Here is an 18,409-nt window from a genome sequence, read left to right as displayed (position 1 = left end):
CCTCCGGTTCACTTCTGGAATTTCAGACTTTAAAGTCTGAAAATCACTGCGCCTGCATTGCCGTGTCCTCGATCCCGCTGATGTCATCAAGAGCGCACAGCGCAGGCCCAGTATGGTGAGGCGGGGCTGGAGCATTGGTGAGTGGCTGCGCCAACACAGGATGTCTGCGGGGGACCATTAGAGGCCCCGGGTAAGTTCAGCTCATTTTCCCCCGACCCCCCCCCCTACAGTATCCCTTTAAGCCATAATGGCTCAATCTCCCTGCATGTGTTTTGGTTTATTTTTCAGAACACGTGTAATCAAGGAATGGCAATGACATAGACTTTCTCATAGGACCAGTGCACACCAAAAAGCTCTAGCATAATCACAAATGCTTAGCGCTTTTTGAAGTGATTTTTTTAGGCCATTCTAGGCATGTGCCTGGTGATTTTCTGATCATGCCTGGCGATTTTTGGAGTGTTTTGGTGTAGTGTTTGTTATTTTTTGTTACAAAAGAGCTGTAACTGAACAGCTTCTGTAACAAAAACACTCGGAAAATCTCTCTGATCTAGTGCTTTTCAGAGCAATTTTCCACTTTCCTATACTTAACATTGAGGCTGAATCGCCACATACTGTAAATCAGCAAAAATGCTGCAGAACCCACGTTTGCGTTTGGGAAAAAAGCTTATTGCTCTGGGGTACTCCACCCCATTCAAATACATTAGCCAAGTGCTTTTCAAAGTGCTGGCGTTTTTAAAAGTGCTCAGAAGCACTCTTGGTGTGCAGCAGCCCATAGAAAGCTGTTCTTGCTGCTCCCAGTAATGTGATGTGATCATAAAACTCACCGCATGCTGCATTTTCCTGCAAATGTATTTCCTTATACATTCACTTCCTTCATGTCCAATCAGAAAAATGATCGGTTTTCAATAATTTTCCAGATTGGATATCGAGAAAGAAATTCATTTTGAGCATGGGATCGGTCGCTGGCAATCAGTAGACTGTATATTTTTTTGCCGGATACTATCATTTTCTCATTAGGAAAATTGAATGTTGCGTAGGAGGATGTATTCACACTATACGTGTTCTGCTGCATTATTACAATTGTATACGTATGTTCACATGTTTGCATTTGAATAACAAAAGCATACATTTGTTTCTGATGAATCATGCTGTCCTAATGAACTTTCTACAGTGATTCCTGGATAACATCTGTGATGTCCACATTACGCAGCAATTGTTAATGCTATGCAAATATTGTGCGCATTTTAATCCACACAGTGTGTGTGCCCTGCGTTATGCACACATTTTAACACGTGCATTACACACAGCACACTGTGCGCACCTAGCCAAGAGTATTTTACATCATGCTCTGGTGTACATGCTGCACACTAATTTGGGCACAGCATAAACTGAAAAAAAATTTGGTTGAAAGGAGGCAGGAAATAGCGGAAGTAGAATATTGGTAAATTTACAGATATTCTACTACTTAACTTATATTTAATGAATGATCTATTTATTGTATTTATAAAGCGCCAACATATTACGCAGCGCTGGACATTAGTTAGGGTCATAGACAATATTTAGGGGTGACATTCAGCAATATGACAATACAGGAATACAAGAAAACCAGATCACGCAGCACAGTATGACAAGGTAATGCTTAGTCAGTCACTGGATGGAGCATGGAGATTAGGCAAGTTGAGTTCACTCAGATCCATAGGATGGGTGTACGGTACACAAGGAGGACCCTTCCGAAGGCCTACAATCTAGAGGGAGAGGTAGGGGCACAAAAGGTAGGGGACCAGAGTTCATCTGTGGGTTTAGAGCAGCGTTTTTCAACCAGTGTTCCGCAGCACACTAGTGTGCCGCGGAACGTTGCCTGGTGTGCCGTCCTCTAATCCCCCCTCCCGAACGTCCCCGCGGCCGCCGCTGCTATTACCTTAGCAGCGGCTGCTCTCCCCTCTCCAGCGCATGTGTTTAATCTAGCAGCGTATCTCCGGCTGCTCTGTGTGATGCGCAGGAGGCAGGGCTCGGTTTCCATAGTAACGACGATACATATCGCCGTTACAGGAAGCCGCTGCCCTCCTTCCTTCCGCATCACACAGAGCAGCCGGAGATACGCTGCTTGAATATACACGCGCCGGAGAGGGAGGAGCGGCAGCTGTTAAGGTAATAACAGCGGCGGGGACGGGCGGGAGGCACTATACTGGCTATCCTGGGGCACTATACTGGGGCGCTATACTGGGGCACTATACTGGCTATACTGGGGCACTATACTAGCTATACTGGGGCACAATTCTGGCTATACTGGGGCACTATACTAGCTATACCGGGGGGCTATACTGGGGCACTATACTGGGGCACTATACTGGCTATACTGGGGCGCTATTCTCGGGCACTATACTAGCTATACTGGGGCACTATTCTGGCTATACTGGGGCACTATACTGGCTATACTGGGGCACTATACTGGGGCACTATACTAGCTATACTGGGGCACTATACTGGCTATACTGGGGCACTATACTGGCTATACTGGGGCACTATACTGGGGCGCTATACTGGGGCACTATACTGGGGCACTATACTGGGGCACTATACTGGGGCACTATTCTGGCTATACTGGGGCACTATACTGGCTATACTGGGGCACTATAATAGCTATACTGGGGGCTATACTGGGGCACTATTCTGGGGCACTATACTAGCTATACTGGGGCACTAGTCTGGCTATACTGGGGCACTAGTCTGGCTATACTGGGGCACTAGTCTGGCTATACTGGGGCACTAGTCTGGCTATACTGGTGCACTATACTGGGGTCTGGGGCACTATACTAGCTATAGTGGGGCACTATTCTGGGGCACTATACTAGCTATACTGGGGCACTATTCTGGCTATACTGGGGCACTATACTGGCTATACTGGGGCACTATACTAGCTATACTGGGGGGGCTATACTGGGGCACTATACTGGCTATACTGGGGCACTATACTAGCTATACTGGGGGGGCTATACTGGGGCACTATACTGGCTATACTGGGGCACTATACTGACTATACTGGGGCACTATACTAGCTATACTGGGGGGCTATACTGGGGCACTATACTAGCTATACTGGGGGGCTATACTGGGGCACTATACTGGGGCACTATTCTGGCCATACTGGGGCACTATTCTGGCTATACTGGGGCACTATACTGGGGCACTATACTAGGGCACTATACTAGCTACACTGAGGCAACTAAACTCCCTACACTGGGGCAATTATGCTAGCTATGCAGCCGCACCCCAGGCCCCCCCCCCCCCCCCATAGCCTGCTGCGCACGGCACTGTCGACTAGGTCGCGCAAACAACCGGGGGCCGCATCACCTCCCCCCCCCACCCCCGCGCGCACCGTTCCCCGGAGAAAAATTTGGTCAGACAGTGTTCCCCGGGCCGGAAAAGGTTGGGAACCACTGGTTTAGAGCACTAGTGAGGGGGGAGGGGAGAGGGGGAAGGGGGTAGGCCAGAGAGGTGCATTTTGAGGGCTTTCTTGAAAATGTTGAACGAGAGGGCAACCCTAATGGGGGAGGTAGGGAGTTCCATAGTATGATTGCAGCTCTTGAGAAGTCTTGGAGGTGTGCATGGACTAGGTGATGCTGGGGGGGTGTTGGTTCAGACGAACTTCATTGGAGGAGCAGATTGAGCGGATTGGTCTGTACCTCTGAGTAAGATCGGAAATGTAGGTTGGGCAGGTTTTGTGGACAGATTTGTAGGCTTTGTGAAATATTTTACTGACCTAACCTCTCCCTACTCTCACACAGGCCCCCCTGGTGGTACCTTACATTAATCTCCCACCTGGTAGTGCATAATCTTAACCCCTCCCCCCACTGGTTCCTAACCTTAACCTCCCCCGGTGGTGCCTAACCCTAACCCCCCCCCCCCCCCCCCGGTGGTGCCAAACCTTAACCTCCCCCAGTGCTGTCTAACCTTAACCTCCCCCGGTGGTGCCTAACCCTAACCTCCCCCCGGTGGTGCTTAACCTCCCCCAGCGGTGTCTAAACTTAAGTACCTCCCCCAGCGGTGTCTAAACTTAAGTACCTCCCCCAGTGGTGTCTAACCTTAAGTACCTCCCCCAGTGGTGTCTAACCTTAACCTCCCCCCTGGTGGTGCCTAACCTTAACCTCCCGCTGGTGGTGCCTAACCTTAACCTCCCCGCTGGTGGTGCCTAACCTTAACCTCCTCCCCCGGTGGTGCTTAACCTTAACCTCCCGCTGGTGGTGCCTAACCCCTCCCTGCTGGTGGTGCCTAACCTTAACCTCCCCGCTGGTGGTGCTTAAGCTTAAAGGACAGCCGAGGTGAAAATAAACTGATGAGAAAAACGATTGTATCTAGCCTCCTTCTCCTAAAAATGACTGTTTTTTTTTTTTAGATATCCCACAGTTTTATTTTATATTTAAATCTAGTTTTACTGTTTAATTATCTCTGCTCAATGACACCTTGATTGAGGTATGCCAGAGCTCAAATCTGTCTATCTCTTTCCTGCTCTCAGAAGCAATTTAATGACAGGAAAGTGTTTTATGGCTGTAATTGCTTATCAGTTATGGGTTATGCAATAGTCTGACCCAGTCCGACCTGGTCCTGACCCGGACAGAAACTGTCACTTGCATACCTGATGTTTAACTCTTTCAGGCAGAGAAAGAAAAAAAGGAACACAGCATAGTAATTTGTGTGCTTGGCACTGTACATACACATGTCAATCTCATCATGTCACATGTCACCTCGGTTGTCTTTAACCCCCTCGGCAGTGCCTAACCTTAACCCCCCCTAGTGGGCAACTAACCTGAACCCCCGTGGGCGCCTAACCTTAACTACCCCAGTGGGCAAGTAACCTTAACCCCTCTAACTTCAACTTTTTCCCTCCCTTGCACCCACCCAACCTGAAACCCCCACAAATTTTGGCCACCGCTAAATAACGGGCGACAGGTACCAGACAGGTGCCACTGTATGAACTGCGGCTACTAGTAGCGGATATTGTGCCCATATTTGTCACGCTCCAATGCTCAGGGTCACTAAAAGGCTTGTAGAGGTTTATGAAGTAGTGGTGGCGTGACTGCAGCTGCATGCAGCATCTACAGCAAGTGTCTTTGTTAAATTAAATCCAGGGAAGCCTGAGTTTATTACAAAAAGAAAAAAATCTTACTGCAGGGGCCCGCATTAGACTGACATCACACAACCATACATTTACTTATCTTTTAGCAGCCCAGGATTCCAGTCTTGTATCACCTGGCAGCAGTTGCATAGATGCTTTAGTAAATCTGTTGATACTTGGGGATGCTTTAGTGCCTACGTTCTCAATGTGTCGTACGCGTACCCCAGGGGGTACTTCTGATGGTTCCAGGGGGTACTCGGGCTTGATATACTTAACCAAGAATAACAAATGTAGAGTTTTAGAAAACGATAAATCTTATTTAAACAACACCAAATTAGTATTTTAGATAATTAAAAGCAATAGTATATACTTGGAAATTGTTTAGAACCAATTATCATGTACTACAGTCAGAGCCGGGACAAGGTCCTCCAGCACCCAAGGCTGAGACACCAAAATGCACCCCCCCTTTCCTCCCACCCCAGCCATCACACACTGATTGCTATTAGACCAAAGGGGCCCATACACTGGTCGATTTCAGCCATTGAACAATCGATGGATTCTATTGAATCGATTAATCAGAAATCAATTCTATCAAATCAGCTGATCAATCGATTTGCAGCTGATTTCGATCGATTTTGATTTGATCTATCTGACTGAATTGAAAATCTAGGTCAATCTGCTGCTAGCAGCAGATCGATGGCTCGTAGAGTTGCATTGAATCTAATGGAACAATAATGTATTTAGATCTATTTCGAATAGATTTAATTCTGAAATCTATTTGAAATCTGTTCCTAGTGTGTGGCACACTTCATATAGATTCCTGTCAGATTCGACCTTTACAGGCATCTGACAGAAATCTATCTGATGGTCGAATCTGCTGCAAATCTATAAGTGTATGGCCACCTTAAGAGGTGCCCCAGGGCCCCCAACACCTTAATCTCTAGTTATCTGGCTTGCAGTCACTGCCATGTATCCCATTTTCTTATTTTTCTCTGCTTCAAACACAATGTCCTCGATTCATAAAGCATTACCGCATGCGTTATTGCCCAAGCAGTAAATTACACAGTAGTATTTTAGGTGACAAATGGAGCCCTTTGAACTTAATGTGTATATATATATATATATATAACATTTATAATAAATAAGTCACGTGTGTCTAAAACTGCCCATTTCTACCCATCATGCACCTTGTCATTAGGAAGTCAGCGACAAACTACCGCACTCGGGAAATTATACCGACAGCTTTCCGCACCACACCGCACACTTAGGCCCCTTTCACACCTAATCAGTTGGTGTGCGTTGGTACGCGTTTTTTTTCCATAGCAGTGCATTGGGAAGAAGATTTCAGTTAAAACGTATTAAAGAGGAACTCCAGTTAACATTTTAGTGTTGTCAGGTGATGTAGCTGCTGCATGGTTTTTGGCAGTTGGAAACAGCTGTAACAGCTATTGTCCACAATGCAACAAGGTTCACAGACAGGAAACTGCCAAAAAAAAGTACGTGCTTTTCTTATGGGAGGGGTTTCTTGTGGGAGGGGTTTCACTACAATATCAGTCATACAGCGCCCCCTGATGGTCTGTTTGTGAAAAGGAATAGATTTCTCATGTAAAAGGGGGTATCAGCTACTGATTGGGATAAAGTTCAATTTATGGTCGGAGTTTCTCTTTAAGTGTGAAAGGTGCCATTGGGAAAACATGGGCATTACTTTGAAAATCAGTTTTCTTTCAGTTATAACTGAGAGCAACTGATTAAGTGTAAAAGGGCCCTTACCGACTGCTATCGCAATCACCTCACACTCTGAATTTTTTTAATGAATTCACTGCAAAAACCCTCATTTACCGCTAGCGGTAATTTCCCGCCCTTCTCTGAACTACCGCACTCACTTTTATGAATCGAGGCCAATTAGAATGATAGCTGAGCGAGCTGTACGGCCCCTCCTACACTGCTTCCTGAGGCTGGAGCCTCTCTCGCCTCTAACTCGGCCCGGACCTGGCTACGATTAATTATACATTTATCAAGGGGTACTTGTGATAAAGTTTACTATGCCAGGGGGTACTTGGTGAGTACAGGGTTTTAAAAGGAGTACATACCAATAAAATGTTGAAAAACACTGCTTTAGTACTTCTGCACATGCTTGGAGATGTCCAAATCAGGAGGTGATTGGAGATGCCAAAAGGTGGCCATGTGACCAACTGATAGATCCCTCTCAGATCATTATGTGAGCAAAAAGAGATTATTATTATTATTAAGTATTTATATAGCGATGATGAGATCTTCCACAGCGCTGCACATAGTATATTGTCACTTGTCTTGTCACTTAACTGTTGCCTGGAGGAAACCCACACAGAGGAGAAGGGGTGCCCGACAGTGGAGAGAAGACACAGGTGGGCAGAGGGGTGAGGGTAAGCTTTGCTGGGTTAACCTCATGTCGCTCATTGTAAAATCAATTTGCTACTAGCTATTTGCTCCCAACCCACCGCCAACAAATAAACCATTCGGCACAATTGCCCAAATCAACTAATTTCAGATAAAAATTGGTCAATCTGAAACCGTTTGCAGCATCGATTTGTAGCAGATTTGATCAAATCATCGAATTGGCCAGATCTCGGTGGAAAAAAACTTGCTGCATGTAGTGAGTAAGTAGGTAGATGCTTGAGGTTATATAAAAAAATGTGAAGATGCTTGGAGATGCCTTAGGCTAGGTTCACAGTGGGGAATGCTAGCTATGCTAATGTTGCGTTGCATACAGTGAAGCATACCATCAATGAAAAGTATACTTCACTGCTACTGGTGGTATGTGGTAATGCCAGTGCCATAGCTAAGGAGCTTTGGGCCCTAGTGCAATATTTACATTAGGTCCCCCCTAGCATTCCATACATAACAATTCATATGCTACCACAAAACCTGCCAAGGACACAGGGGCGTAGCAACAGGGGTTGCAGAGGTAGCGACCACATTGGGGCCCCGAAGGGCCCTCCCTCAACTACAGTATTAGCTCTCTAATTGTCCTTTGCTCATAATAATCACTTCTATAGATACTTTGAATAGTAGTAATCATTAACAAACTGCTCCCCATCCCCTTCTTGCACCTCTGACACTGTAGTTGGCATTGGCAGGTATTAGTGCACCGTATCAATTGATATGTATAGAGTGCTTAGGGGGCCCCATTGTAAAACTTGCAACGGGGCCCACAGCTCCTTAGCTACGCCACTGCAAGCACATTCCCAGTATGAGAGGTGTAAGCAGAGGATGGGAAGAGTTTGTTAATGATTACCACTATTCAAAGCATATATAGAAGTGATCACTACCAGCATAGCACTATTGAAGAGCTTAAAGAGAAACTCCGACCAAGAATTGAACGTTATCCCAATCAGTAGCTGATACCCACTTTTACATGAGAAATCTATTCCTTTTCTCAAACAGACCATCAGGGGGCGCTGTATGACTGATATTGTGGTGAAACCCCTCCCACAAGAAACTCTGAGGACTGTGGTACTACTGGCAGTTTCCCGTCTGTGAACCTTGTTGCATTGTGGGAAATAGCTGTTTACAGCTGTTTCCAACTGCCAAAAAAGCATGCAGCAGCTACATCACCTGCCAACAGGAAAAATGTCACCATGTAATAAATGTCAGAATGTAAATCAGGGATTTAAAAGATTTTACAATGGGCAAACACCGACTAAATCATTTATACATAATTATTGTAAAAATGAAGCACTTTCTTATTACATTATTTTCATTGGAGTTCCTCTTTAAGCCTCATCTACACAGTACAATTTTCCGTCAGATCGGATCTATTAGACGACTCTATTAGATATTGTGTTAGATTTTGCAATAGATTTGGGGTACATATCAATGCAAAATCTTGTGCAAAATTGATCTGAAACAATTTGGACATCTACACACTATTTCTTATCAGATCACCAGTCAATCTAATGGAAAATTGTACTGTGTAGATGAGGCTTAATACTGCAGTTTAGAGAGGATCCCTTGTGGGCTATGGGGCAGTACAGGAAGGACTACTGTATGGGGCCCCAGGAGGGCGGATCGCGGAGGGAGGAGGAAGCGGGGCATGCGGCCATTGATGTAGCCGGGACGTCCGCAGGCCAACCCGGGACAAATTGTAGGCTGGGACAGTGGACCCGGAATCCAGGAAGCATCCCGGGTAAAGCAGGACTTCTGGTCACTGTAACTGGAGGCACTCTGATCGTTACATAGGCGTACAATTGTGGTGCTATTACATATAGCCTTTGTGAATCATGATGTGCTCAGAAATGCCTTAGCCTGAAATAAACTTAGCCTTAGTGAATCAGGAAATGAATAAAGATGCTCTAGTAGATCAGGACATGATTGGAGATGCCTCAGTTAATCAGGAAATGATTGGAGATGCCCTAGTAGATCAGAAAATGATTGGAGATGTCTTAGTAGATCTGGAGATACTGTTGCATTAATAAATCATGAGATGCTTGAAATAGCATCAGTGACTCGGAAGACGTTTGAAGATGCCTTAGTAAGACAAGAAATGCTTGGTGTTGTCTTATAAAATTATGCTCTAGCCCTTGTATCTTTGACTACGTTTTTACCAGGAAAGAAAAAAAAAATAAGTGACAAAAACAATTAGTTAAAAGGACCCTGAGCAGTCAAACAATGAAACTGGTACTTACCTGGGACTTCCTCCAGCCCTCCGAAGGCCTCAAGGTCCCCCGGCGTCCTCCTGGCTCCTCTGCTGGTCCCGCTGGTGGCGTGACAGTCCTGCACAGTTCAGCGTCAGAAAACCTTGCATACACAGGACTGTCACGCTGGCCGGCGCGATGACGCGTAGCGGGCGGTGTTATGGCGTGTATCGTCCCCATTCAGGAAGAACTAGACGACCTTTTGAACTTGGATATCCGACCCGGATCGGATAGCAGGGTATCCGTATCCGAATCTGATCCGGATTTTGAAAAGGGGTATCTGAGCAGCACTGAGCTTAAAGAGAAACTCCAACCAAGAATTGAACTTTTTCCCATTCAGTAGCTGATACCCCATTTTCATGAGAAAGACAATGATTTTCACAAACAGACCATCAGGGGGCGCTGTGTGACTGATTTTGTGCTGAAACCCCTCCCACAAGAGGCTCTGAATACCGCGGTACTGCTGGCAAACTGCCACAATGTAACAATGTTCAGAGACAGGTGTAACCCTGTGTGCGTGTCATTGCAACGGACACACACACCAAGGGTTAAATATGCATTAACTTTTTGTGGGGAGGGCTGCTATAAGGGGAATCTGCAGGTGCCGCCAGGGGGAGCCCATGAGCAGGAAAGAGGAGAGAGAAGCTGGGCATGTGCAGGGTGGAAGTAACAGGTTTTTGGCAGTTGTAGGCTAGTGAGGGGGAGGAGTCAAGTAGCCGTGGAGACTGAGCTGATGAGGCAGCAAGATATAAGCTTGATTTGTGAGGAGATATAGGAGAGAGACAAGAAGAGACCAGCTATTGGTGAGACAGTCTGAGCAAGGCAGAGCCACAGACAAGTGAGCACTACTGAAAACTAAAATAAGGAAGAGAGAGAGCTGCAGAGACATTACATGAGAGGAGAGAGATCATTCACAACTACAGGCAGGTAAAGAGCAACAATACTGGAGAGATAAGCCAGAAGAGAAACAGTAAGCAATAAGAATGAAAGACAAGGATATTAAAATGTACCTGTAACAGAGAGAGATAACAGAAACCAGCAGAGACATTACAGTGACACAGAGACAGCAGGACAGCAAAGCATACAAGAGTGAGACAGAGAAACAAGTGAAAAGCAGTGAAGACTGCAGTGCAGTGTCTGAAGAGATTGTGTGACAACAGCTGTCAGACAAAATACAGTGGAGAGAGCGGTGCTTCTTATATGTTAAGTGATCATTCACAATCATCAATTTCACATATTCTGTCCTATCCTGGATGTTGCTAGGTAACCGCCAGACATTTCTCTAAGTTTCCTTCTGTCCTGTGCAAGAATTCAGGTCCACTTTAAAAAGACAGTGGTGAAGAACTGTCAGCTAGCGGAGCGCTGTGTGAGGAAAATTCTGGCAAGTTCATGCAAATAAACTGTATCACATATATGTTTCCTGAACTAGCCCTGATCCTAGCAGGCGGATGTATACAGAGGCCTACCTATACTCATCTGCTAAGAAGAAGTTTATGAATGTGTTTTGTCACTAAACTTTTTTTATCCATATGATTTAATACAAATATTTCTTAAAAAGAACTTAATTGGTGTCTGGAGGATTTCTTTGCAGTTCAAGCATTATAGAGGTGTTACATTTTGGCGTAGTCGGCAGGATGGACGCTCATGCAGCGGAGGTTTCACCCCTGTCAGAGTCTTCCACTTCAGCAGCTGGAGAAAGGGCCATGGCTGTACCCTCTGCACTAACAATGACTGCCATGGGGATGCTAGCTGTGTACTTACCAAAGTTTAATGGTTATAATGTGATCCTAAGAGAGTGGAGTGAAAGAATCCAGAGTGCTGTGCTGGCTTATAAAGTGCCCATAGAGCTGCAGATGGAGGTAGCGACAACTGCCCTAGAAGGAGATGCTCGTAGAACAGTGATAAATGCAAATCTGAGAGCTCCTGTTCCGCTGGAGGACATTATTTTGGTGTTAGAAGAAGTGTATGGTGATCCGTCTGACACGCACGTATTAAGAAAGAGGTTTCTGGAGCGCAATCAAAAAGAAAATGAAACATTACCACAATATGCTAATGCACTGAAGGAATTGATGGGAGCTCTGCACAAGAGAGAGGAAGTGGATGGAGTTAATAACCCTGCAGATGATACTACTTGGTTGCGAGATCAATTTGTTTTAGGAATCAAAAGCAATTTTGTCCGTCAAGCCCTGAAGCAAAGATTGGAAACAAAACCTGATCTTGATTTCCTTAAGCTGCAGAATTTGGCTATCAAATATGGGCAAGAGGAAGAACCATTTCAAATGTCTTTTCTCCATCGAGAGATGGCTGGATCTAGCAATACCTACCTCCCTAAAGAAGATACGAGTGAACAAACAGAGAAAGAGCTAAAAGAGGTAAGAGTGTCCATACAAGAAATAAAGGAGGAACTGGTTCACCTTAAAAACAACTGTCTAGGACTCGGGCCATCACAAAAATGTAGACAAACTCCAGAGGAAAGAGAAGAAATTAAAGAAATTGTGAAAACTATGAGTGAAGAAGTTTCTGTGTTAAAGCGGCAATTGAGTCTGTCACGAAGCATATCTCCAAATGACATAACCATAGATAGGTATCCTGTACGTAAGTGTCGAACTGCAGAAGACATCCAGCAGGCCCATGTTAATCATTTAGGAACTTTTGTGGGGTGTCAGATGGCCAAACCATTAAAACAAGTCAGAAGAAGATGGAAGAAAAATCTATGGAAAATGGAAAAGAATATCTTGGCCAGTAAGGTCTTGGGTACTGTAAGTTGGTTTAATATGAAACGAGGTTATGGATTTATAACCCGGAAGGACACTAAGGAAGATTTGTTTGTACACTGGACTGCTATTAAAAAGAACAACCCATGGAAAATTCTGTTTAATGTGAGGAGTGGAGCAATCGTCCAGTTTGATGTTGTGGAAGGAAGAAAAGGAAAACAGGCCGCTAATGTGACTGGACCTGGTGGTACTAAAATTCAATGCAGTGGATATGCTACAGTATGCAAACAGTTTCAGTCGTATGGAAGTCGAAGTAATTGCTCCCATGGTGGAATGTCCAATGACCAACAAGAAGAAGAACATCAGTCCTCCTGGAGGTGTCCCAGTGTACCATATCATTGTAGAGCTTCGACAATTAGACATCCACCTATCAAGGTTGCAACACTGAGAGAAGAACCTAGGAGTTTTGATATATCAGAGAAAGAAGAGCTAAGATGTTCTATATCATCAACGTTGGAACAGGATTCTAGATTGAAACATGTCCAGGGTTCACTTCCTCCTAAATTGTACAGTACATTCTTTGATAGTAAAAGATCAATGAAAGATGGAAATAATGAGCAAGAAGGAAATTATCTGGACTCCTGCAGAAAAAACAAGCCTGTAGTAAACCAGTACTCTACTCAGATGGCTGATCCTAAACAACTTTCAGAGAAGACTGAAGATGGATTGATACAATGGAAAATGGAGCCTTCTCGAAGAAAGCAGTTGGAATCATATTGGCAGCTGATGCCCCAACCTCAACGGATCAAGCGCTATAAAAGGACTCTACATTCACCAGAAATCCTACAACTTACAAGCGTCAAGGAAGCTCAAGACAAAGAGTTTGGGAATTCAGAGAAGGAATAGCAAAGATGTTCTACATAAACAGAACTAGACCACGAGTCAAAATGGAAAAATAATTTACCTTCACCGCTTCCTGAACAGTTTGGAACATATGTTGACATTGTGCTTTAGTTAAAAGAAAAATTGTAGGGACTACAATTTTAAAAAAGGGGGTGAATGTAACCCTGTGTGCGTGTCATTGCAACGGACACACACACCAAGGGTTAAATATGCATTAACTTTTTGTGGGGAGGGCTGCTATAAGGGGAATCTGCAGGTGCCGCCAGGGGGAGCCCATGAGCAGGAAAGAGGAGAGAGAAGCTGGGCATGTGCAGGGTGGAAGTAACAGGTTTTTGGCAGTTGTAGGCTAGTGAGGGGGAGGAGTCAAGTAGCCGTGGAGACTGAGCTGATGAGGCAGCAAGATATAAGCTTGATTTGTGAGGAGATATAGGAGAGAGACAAGAAGAGACCAGCTATTGGTGAGACAGTCTGAGCAAGGCAGAGCCACAGACAAGTGAGCACTACTGAAAACTAAAATAAGGAAGAGAGAGAGCTGCAGAGACAATACATGAGAGGAGAGAGATCATTCACAACTACAGGCAGGTAAAGAGCAACAATACTGGAGAGATAAGCCAGAAGAGAAACAGTAAGCAATAAGAATGAAAGACAAGGATATTAAAATGTACCTGTAACAGAGAGAGATAACAGAAACCAGCAGAGACATTACAGTGACACAGAGACAGCAGGACAGCAAAGCATACAAGAGTGAGACAGAGAAACAAGTGAAAAGCAGTGAAGACTGCAGTGCAGTGTCTGAAGAGATTGTGTGACAACAGCTGTCAGACAAAATACAGTGGAGAGAGCGGTGCTTCTTATATGTTAAGTGATCATTCACAATCATCAATTTCACATATTCTGTCCTATCCTGGATGTTGCTAGGTAACCGCCAGACATTTCTCTAAGTTTCCTTCTGTCCTGTGCAAGAATTCAGGTCCACTTTAAAAAGACAGCGGTGAAGAAGTGTCAGCTAGCGGAGCGCTGTGTGAGGAAAATTCTGGCAAGTTCATGCAAATAAACTGTATCACATATATGTTTCCTGAACTAGCCCTGATCCTAGCAGGCGGATGTATACAGAGGCCTACCTATACTCATCTGCTAAGAAGAAGTTTATGAATGTGTTTTGTCACTAAACTTTTTTTATCCATATGATTTAATACAAATATTTCTTAAAAAGAACTTAATTGGTGTCTGGAGGATTTCTTTGCAGTTCAAGCATTATAGAGGTGTTACACAGGAAATAGCTGTTATTAGCTGTCTGTAACAGACAGAGCAGCTAGAAACAGCTAAATAACCTGCCCACAGTAACAATGTCACCATGTAATAAATGTCAGAATGTGAATCTGGGAGAGGAAAGATTTTACAATGAGCAAACACTGACTAAATCATTTATACATAATTATGGTAAAAAATGAAGCACTTTTTTTACTACATTATTTTCACTGGAGTTCCTCTTTAACTACAGTGACAACTGGCTGAGACTAAATGCAGATAAAACTGAAGTGCTTTTGATCGGAGGGCAGCGCATGACAACAAAACAACTTCACTTACAGGCTTCACAACTGGGAATAGGAGGCACGGATCTCCACAGCTCCAAGCATTTGCGTAGCCTGGGAGTTATAATTGATGGTGATTTAAACTTCAGAATCTCTGCTGTGGTGAAATCATCCTATTTTCACCTGAAGAACATCGCAAAAATCAAGCACCTCATCCCCCCAGAAGATCTGCCAACACTAGTTCATGCCTTCATCACATCCCGACTGGACTACTGTAATGCTCTCTACAACGGCCTTCCAAACAAGGACTTGTACCGCCTACAGCTGATACTGAATACTGCTGCCCGACTGCTAACCAACCAACCCCGTCACTGCCACATAACACCAATCCTGCACTCCATTCACTGGCTACCTAAAGCGGAGGATTCTATTCAAGATCAGCCTGCTGACTTTTAAATCACTACATAATCTGGGCCCTGGATACATGAAAGAGATGTTGCAGCTGCGTAGCAATCCTTGCAATCTCCGATCCACAGGCTCTAACAATCTAGTCATACGAGAGTCCACCTGAAAACGATTGGTCACAGATTCTTCTGTCATGCTGCTCCTACGTTATGGAACTCCTTACCTCAGTAGATCAGGGCAACTCCATCTCTGGAAGTGTTTAAACCCAGACTGAAAACCCACCTGTTCACTCAGGCATTTGCTGCATTATACTTTTGGTGTGTTAATACTTCATCCTACTACTAAATTCATTAATTACAGAATCTGAGAGAGCCTAAGCGCCTTGGGTCCTATGGGGAAAAAAAACTATAGAAATGTAATTGTTATTGTTTATTGAGAGTTCTAAATCCAGTAGAAAATATTTCTGGTTTCCTATATTTTTTTTTTTGGGGGGGGGGGGGATTCATATAATAAACAGCCTAGGCAAAGCCTAAGTGGGAGTTACATACCAATAACAATAACAGGTAGCTATAGGAAGTGTTTCTGCTGAAACCAGGATATTTAACTTAAAAATTGAATTTTAATATATGTTGTCACAGGTCCTCTTTAAAACATCTCAACACATTTATAACATGGTGTGTGTGCGTGCATTTGTTACTGAGCTCTGTACAAATACATGGACTCCTAGATACCGTCCCACGTTGAGACACATGTTATCAGGGTGTTCCGTAGGAGGAGGCCACTATTATAATTGACAGGGAGTTTTGTGTGACGTCGTCTTCCTGCCGTAGCTGAAGTTTCTTAATCTGCTTTGAGCACAATGTAAGCGAATATGAAGTGTGAATCACCGTGACTGCGTCCAATGAGAGGGCAGCGTCAGAGGGACAGGCTTAGCGCAGTGGCGGAGCTGTGTTTGGACAACACGGGAGATTATTTGCAAGACAAACTGAGAGAGAGTCTGGACAGAAGAGAACAGAACAAACAATACTGTATACTATTGCTATGTCAACCAAAAGGCACTAATCATTATCTGGATTTGCTACATTCAAGTTATAGAAGTGCTGGACTGGTAAACCATTGTCAACAATTTACATACATTTCAAAAGAATGAGGCAAAGCTCAGGTTGGCTGTCCATTGAACTAAATATTGTTGAAAAAAACACATGAAAATGAAAAAAACTTGGGACAGGGCAGGCTAGGATTTAAAGAGAACCTGAGATCAATGTAAAGGGTAGATTTATACTTACCTGGGGCTTCCTCCAGCCCCATGAAGTCTGTGGGCTCCCTTGTCATCCTCTATGGCCTCTCTGTTATCTTCTAATCAGCCCCGGTAATCGGGCCAGCCGCGGTCTTCTGCGCATGCATGGCTGGGCCCACCCCCCATCGGGCTCCTGCAGCTGGGATCATGCTGCACCTACCCAGTAGTACTGCGCAGGCACAGAACAGCCCCCACCGGGGCAGATTAGAAGACAATGGAGCGGCAGGAGAGGACGGCGAGAGAGCCCACGGACCTCATGGCTCTGGAGGAAGCCCCAGGTGAGTATAAATATACCCTTTACGTTGACCTCAGGTACCCTTTAAAGAGTACCTGAGACAAGTGGGGTTAAAGGCTGTTAACTCATTGGGGCTTCTTCCAGTCCCCTGTCATTCATCTGCTCCCCCACCCTCCTTCTGGTGCCCGTCCCCCCTGGTTCTCCTGCTGTCAGCCCCGGTAAAGTCTCCAACTAAGCCAGTCAGGGAATACCATGCATGCGGGCCCTGGCCTCGTGCCTCCTTGGTCATGCTCCCATGGCCTGGAGCAGTTACTGGCCTAAATAACTAACTGCACAAGCACGGAACGCTCCTGGCCATGGGGCTGCACATGTGTAGTAGTCAACGAATACCGGGACTGATGATGGGAGAATGGAGGGGACCGGACGGACACTGAGGGAGCTGATGAACTGCAGGGGGCTGGAAAATGCCCCAGGTAAGTATAAAACCTCTTGCTCTCCTCATGACAGGTTTACTTCAAAAAACTAGTGGAGAGGGACAGAGGCCCTTATTCAATTCACTTTTTTCCTAGGAGATAATTTTTCATCTTCTGTAGGTGAAAAAATATTGTCAGAATTATCCTGAGTATTTTCTTGCTTGATGGTGGCCTAAAAGGCATTTTATGGATAAGGTGTAAAAATATTACCTAGGAGAAAAAGTGAATTGAATAAGGGCCTGAGAGAGAAAAGCTGTAGATATGATGATACAGCGGTGGTATAAAAAGAGGAGACAGGGTGATGGAGAGAGAGACCAAGCAGGTGGAGAGGGATGTAGGTAGGGGCTGGAAAGAGGGTGCAGAGGTGGAGGAAGAGAGGCAATCAAGAGAGAGAAGCATGGAGTTTATACACTAATCAGTTAAAATATTTAATTCACCTGCCTAATGGGGCTGATGCCAAAGCTTTTCTGTTGAATTACCTCACCTTACTTATTAACTCACAATTTATCTCTCCTTAAATTACTCAACTAATAATTTATCTCTCCTTATCTAACTTAACTCATGATTTATCTCTCCTTATCTTAGGGTTTTACCCCTTGAGCACCAGAGCAATTTTCACCTTTCAGCGCTCCTTCCATTCATTCGTCTATAACTTTATTATTAATTATCTCAATGAAATGAACTAAATCTTGTTTTGTTCGCCACCAATTAGGCTTTCTTTAGGTGGGACATTATGCCAAGAATTATTTTATTTTAAATGTGTTTTAATGGGAAAATAGGAAAAAATGTGGGAAAAAATGCATTATTTTTCAGTTTTTGTCCATTATAGTTTTTAAATAATGCATGCTACTGTAATTAAAACCCATGAAATGTATTTGCCCATTTGTCCCGGTTATAAAACCGTTTAAATTATGTCCCTATCACAATGTTTGGCGCCAATATTTTATTTGGAAATAAAGGTGCATTTTTTCAGTTTTGCGTCCATCCCTAATTACAAGCCCGTAGTTTATAAAATAACAGTGTTATACCCTCTTGACATAAATATTTAAAAATTTCAGTCCCTA

General features: G+C 44.3%; 1 protein-coding gene across 2 annotated transcripts in view; it reads right to left on the bottom strand.

Moving 5' to 3' along the window:
- Positions 1–18,409, bottom strand: part of ELOVL7 (ELOVL fatty acid elongase 7) — a 162,990-nt gene that overhangs the window by 104,196 nt on the left and 40,385 nt on the right. For both annotated transcript variants that reach the window (XM_068271822.1, XM_068271823.1), the window contains one exon: positions 5,248–5,383. The gene's annotated coding sequence lies outside the window, so the exon portion shown is untranslated. The remainder of the gene's footprint in view (positions 1–5,247; positions 5,384–18,409) is intronic.

Source organism: Hyperolius riggenbachi, chromosome 1, assembly GCF_040937935.1.
Source record: "Hyperolius riggenbachi isolate aHypRig1 chromosome 1, aHypRig1.pri, whole genome shotgun sequence".
Classification (NCBI taxonomy): Eukaryota; Metazoa; Chordata; class Amphibia; order Anura; family Hyperoliidae; genus Hyperolius; species Hyperolius riggenbachi.
The sequence above is the reverse complement of the archived record's forward strand: the minus strand, read 5'-3'. Positions and strand labels throughout refer to the sequence as shown.